The following is a 6,000-nucleotide window of genomic DNA, read 5'->3' as shown; positions in this document are numbered from 1 at the left end:
ATGGTGCACACACATGAACAGGCAAAACACCAGCACTGTACACACATATGGTGCACACACATATGGTGCACACACATGAACAGGCAAAACACCAGCACTGCACACATATGGTGCACACACATGAACAGGCAAAACACCAGCACTGCACACATATGGTGCACACACATATGGTGCACACACATGAACAGGAAAAACACCAGCACTGCACACATATGGTGCACACTCATGAACAGGCAAAACACCAGCACTGCACACATATGGTGCACACACATATGGTGCACACACATATGGTGCACACACATATGGTGCACGCTCATGAACAGGCAAAACACCAGCACTGCACACATATGGTGCACACACATGAACAGGGAAAACAGCCACACATAAATAAAAACGGCAGCTTTGCAAAGGGAGAAAGGATGTGATATGCTGGTGACATCGGCGGACAGCCAGCCTGCCAGCCATGGGGAAAATGAGTATTCGAGCTAGAAAGGGGCTCAGCAGGTCAAAGTGGGTGCTACCGAGTCTGACAAGTGAACCCCGAAGGAGAGGTGGAAGAACTGACTCCCTAAAGTTATCCTCTGACCTTCACATACAGCCATGGCCCTTGCATTCTGCACACACACATATCTTATACACAATAAATACAATAAAAAGGTAAAGCTGCTGTGGAGCACAACATGTTTCCCAGGGGGCAGGAGAGACAGCTCAGTGTCGAGAGCACCTGCTGGCTTTGCAGAGGACCCAAGTTCAGTTCCCAGCACCCACGTGGCTGCTCACAACTGTCAGCTCCAGGGAATCTGATGCCCTCATCTGAGTGCTGCAGGCACCTGCCCACACACAGACATACTTAGTTAAAAATACATTTTTTTTTTTTTGAGACAGGGTTTCTCTGTGTAACATTGCTCAGGTTGTCCTGGAACCCTCTCTGTAGACCAGGCTGGTCTTGAACTCAGAGATCTGCCTTCTGAGTGTTGGGATTAATGGCTAAATAATAAACATCGTTAAAATAAAGGAGCCCGGGAAAATGCTCACTGGTTAAGAGCTACTCTTCCAGAGGACCAGGTTTGAGTCTCAGCACCACATGGCAGCTGATAAACTTCTCTAACTACAGTGCCAGGAGATCCAGCACCCTCTTCTGGCCTTTGTGGGTACCAGCATGCATGTGGTACAGTAGTCATATATGCAGGCAAACACTTGGACACATAAAATAAGTTAAAAAACCATCTTTAGCCGGGCGATGGTGGCGCACACCTTTAATCCCAGCACTTGGGAGGCAGAGGCAGGCGGATCTCTGTGAGTTCGAGGCCAGCCTGGTCTACAGAGCTAGTTCCAGGACAGGCTCCAAAACCACAGAGAAACCCTGTCTCGAAAAACCCAAAAAAAAAAAAACCAAACATCTTTATAAAGATTTTACAAGGTTTATAACATAAGCTTGTAATCCTAGTATGTGGGAAACTGAGGCAGGATTGAGCGCTCAGGGCTAGCCTGAGTCACATAGTGAAATGTCTCATAGATAATAAAACAAGTCTCATAATGCTAGACATGGGGAGGATGGCTTAGGTCACCTAGAGAGCTTGTGGACAGCATCCAGTGGGGCAGACATACCTGTGAGCAGTGATTCCATCCCTAGACTAGAAGCCCTCTGAAATATTCTCCTATGGCACCATCACCACCACAGCTACTACATCATCACCATGATCACACCCACCACCATCGTGACTTCCAGTGTCACCAACATCACCATCCCACCACCACCACTGCTACCCCTTCCACAAACATCTTTCATCTTGTATTAATTCGTGAAAGTCTTAACTGACCTCCCTACCTCCCTGCCTCCCCTCTCCCTCCCTACCTCCCCGCTTCTCTTTCTGGCCTCAGTTTATTGAGGCAAGGTCTATTGTTTGTTTGTTTGTTTAGATTTATGTGGGTACACACGTGGACATCAGGAGACAAATTGTACGAGTCACTTTTTCTCTTTGATCATACAGGTTCCAGGGATTGAACGTAGATCATCAGGCTTGGTGTGGCAGATGCCTTTACCAGCTGGGCCATCTCATCGGCTTTATTTTACATGTATGTGCGTGTGCACACGCGTGTTTCTCACAGAAGCCAGCAGGGGGAGTTGGATTCCTTGGGCAGGAGTTATAGGTATTTGTAAACCACCTGGTGTTGGCGCTGGGAACTGAACTTGGAATCCCTGGAGAAGCAGGAAGTGCTCTTAGAAGCCGAGCACAGGGTCTTGCTATGCAGTCCTGGCTGACTTTGTCCTCACCGTGTAGCTCAGGCAATCCTTCCGCCTCAGCCTCCCAAGGGCTGGGATTTATAGGTGTGTGTCGCCGCCAGCCAGCAGCTCTTTCAGCACCTTGGTTGTGGCGTTGTCTTCAGTTTCCTGAGTCTCTAATGAGACCCTGCCTGTAGCCTCGCTGGTGTCTCCTGCTTGTGGTGAGTTGCTTCTCCTTCCTTTTTCAAGGTCCTCGTCTTTTTCTTTTCACAGCTTGGTCTAGTGTGTCATGGTGGCGAGGACCTCCTGAGTTCATCCTACTCGGAGTTTGGTGAGCTACTGCCTTGATGTGTGGTTCATGGTGTGAGACAGGGTCTTTCTGTGCAGCCCTGGCTACTCTGGAACTTGCTTGTAGACAGGCTGAACTCAGACTCAGAGAGATCTCCCTGTCTCTGCCTCCTGAATGCTGAGTTCTTAGTCTAATGTGGGAAGCTTTTTGATCATTATTCCTTCAAATATTCTTTTATTCTTTCTTGCCTCTCTACTTCTGGGGCTTCCACAATGCCTATATTGGAGTCCCGCATGGGTCCTGTAGGTTCTGTTCATTTTATTTCTAGTTTGTTTATTATTGTGTGTGTTCATGGTATGCATGTGGATGTGTGTGTTTGAGGTCTTGTGAAGCGACTTGTGAAGTTGGCTTTCCTTTTCCACTTTTTCTTTTCTTTTTTTGTTTTTTGGAGGGTTTCTCTGTGTAGCTTTGGAGCCTGTCCTGAACTAACTCTTGTAGACCAGGCTGGCCTCAAACTCGCAGAGATCCTCCTGCCATCACCGCCCGGCTCTCCTTTTCCACTTCTGTGTGTTTCAGAGATCGAAGTCTCCAGGCTTGCATGGAATGTACCTTTGCCTGTGAGCTGTTTCCCTGGCCCCTGTTTTATAGTTGTTTGTGGTAGAAGGACCATACTCCATCAGAGAGCTCTTTCTCCCCTCCCCCGTTTCTCCTCCCCTTCTTTCCTCCCTCCCTTTCCTTCATCTCCTTTCCCTTCCTTCTGTTGAGGCAGCTACCCAGGCTGACCTCTATGTAGTTAAGGATGACTTTGAGCTTCTGATGCTCCTGTTTCTACCTCTATCTCCCAAGTGCTGGCATTCCAGACACATGCCACCAGGTCTGGTACACGCTGTGCTGGGGGTTGAACCCAGGGCTTTGCGCATGGAAGGTGAGCTCTACCAACTGAGCTACATCCCCAACTTCCCCCTAGCCCCCTTTTGCTGGTTATTTCTGGATGAAGCGAACCATGTGTTGGTAGAGGTGCTGAGACTGGCATGAGGAGGAGCCAGCCTCCCTCCCTGGTCCCTTGCCTCAGTCGGGTGCCCACGGGCAGCAATACAGTGCCGTGGTGGGCTGGAGAATGTGTGTGTGAGAGCTTTCGCAGTCACACTCCAAGCAGAGGCAGTTCCCCCACGTGACCTGGTAAGAGTATTTGGGATCCTGGGAGTCATTGGCCTTGTTGTTGTCAATAAGAAAGTCTGTTTGTCTCTCATTAAGTATCCTATTCTGCCTGTTTACGAGGAGGCCAAGGCTGAGGCTGTCCTGGTGCTCCACGGAGGGGGGATGGAAACCGTCTTCTCTAAGGTGTACTGGGGTACTTTCCTACTGAATGCCTTTGACACATAAGCCAGGCTCTTGGCTTTGGGCCTGCAGGCAGAAAACCACATATCAACAAGCAGTGTTCCAGAAGAAGGGGCCCACAAGGGATGTCTTTGAGTTCATTAGGAAGGTGGCTCAGCCAAGTCAAACACCAGCATAGAGCCTGGCACCAAGACATACTGTACCTACAGAGTAATGAGAGCTTGGCTTCTCCTTCAGCCCCAGGAACCCATAGGCAGCCCATTCACGCCAAAGGCATTTAATGATGGCACATACCGAGCCAGGCCTCGGCTGAGTTACAGATACAGGGCACGGGCAAGGGCAAGATTCTTCAAGCCTCAGCACTTAAATTGCTCTCTGATCAAGTCTTAGCACCAAAGACAATTGAGAAAAAGTCTTCCAGTGAACTCCCTTTCTTAGAAGAACACAGCATATGGACCACTTGGTGTTTTGGAAAGGGATGACTGCCATGAAGGTGGCTGGTCCTGGCCTCTCAGCGTCTTCAAAATCCCTCAATCTCCTCAATCTCTCTCTGGGTTTCTTTCTGTAAGGTTTATTTGTTTGTTTATTGATTTTTTGAGATAGGGTTTCTCTGTGTAATAGCTGTGGATGTCCTGGAACTCACTCTGTAAACTAGGCTGATCTCAAACTCGTAGAGATCCACCTGCCTCTGCGTCCTGAGTGCTGGGATTAAAGGAGTGTGCCACCACTGCCCGGCAGTAAGATTTATTTTTATTTATATTGTGTGTGTGTGTGCATGTGTGTGTGTGCATGTGAGTGCAGGTGCTCACAGAACCCAGAAGAGTACATTGGATCCCCTGGAGCTGGTGTGGTACATTAGCTACCTGGTATGGGCCCTGGGACCCAAACAGTCTTCTGTGGGAGCAGTAGCCTCCTAGCACCCCACCCCCACCCGTGGGTAAGTTTCTAAGAAGCAGAAAGTGGTAGTTCTCTTTCCTGTGCCCCCGTACACTGGGGCAGGGATTGGCATGGGTCTTGTGGTTCCTGTGCCTGAATTTTCTCTGAAACTTCAGTTTTTCATGAAGGGGGGTCTGAAAGGCCCTGTGCCTCAGGCTTCAGGAAGCTGCTAGGGCTGCAGAAGCACAGGCCTGACTTCCTCTTTGCATCATGGAATTATACTCCTGACTTCCTTCTTTGGTCATGGTCTTTGGGTCCTCTGACTCCAGTATAGAAAAGGAGAAAAAGGCAGGGCTGTCGTTTGAGGAGTTGTTTTGGACACATTGGTGAATAAAGCCGCCAGGTTGGGGTTCAGCGTGGTATGCGCCTTGGCCATTCCTTGTCCTGCGCCCACCTTTACTCTCTGCACCTCCCGCTGTCACCCTTTCCTCCATCACTCCTGGCAGGGTGATGTTTATACGCACGATGCCTTCCGTGGGTAAGCCGAGACTCATCAGAAGACATATTTATTTCTAGGGAGGAAATATCTGTGATACGATGACCAGGATTAATGAAGACGACAGAAGCTTATGCATTAAAAATTAAAGAGAACAATTAGGTCTGGAAATTACATTCCCGAAAGCCTTCAAGTACAAATATTTGGACCCAGTGGAATGCTGTGATTTGAGGGTAGAGTGGGTCACTGAACTCTGTGAAGACAGAGAAAACTGCATAGAGCCTTGGGGGGCCAGTAGCTGTGACCTGGGCCATGGCTGCAAGGCTCCCCCTGTTCTCAGCGGTGCAGGCATGGATGCTGGGCTTGGGGAGAGAACACTGCTTTATTCATTGGCGCGGGACAGAAAACAAGGAGGCCGTTGGATAATACTTGCTAGAGTCACCAGGGAGGGGAGGCTAAAGGGTGGGGTGGGGCGAAGCTTGAGACTTCAGAAATGCCTCAGAAAAGGGAGAAGGGACAGGGGAGAGGGGACAGGTCCAAGTTCTTGGGGAAAACAGATGTCTGCCTGTATTGACCGCGTGCACCCGAGGTGTTTGCATGGACTAGAAATGACACTCGTGTTTGGTGACCTCACCGAGGCCTGGTGGGCCCCATTCCCCTTCTCTCTTCTGACTCAGCGAGTCAGAGGTAATTGGCCCTTGAAACATGGCTGTAATCACTTTGTGGCCTTTTTCAGCTTATTTTTAATTACAAGGTCTATTGCATTGTTAAATTATT

Source organism: Microtus pennsylvanicus, chromosome 11 (genome assembly GCF_037038515.1).
Source record: "Microtus pennsylvanicus isolate mMicPen1 chromosome 11, mMicPen1.hap1, whole genome shotgun sequence".
Classification (NCBI taxonomy): Eukaryota; Metazoa; Chordata; class Mammalia; order Rodentia; family Cricetidae; genus Microtus; species Microtus pennsylvanicus.
This window is presented reverse-complemented; position numbering follows the sequence as displayed.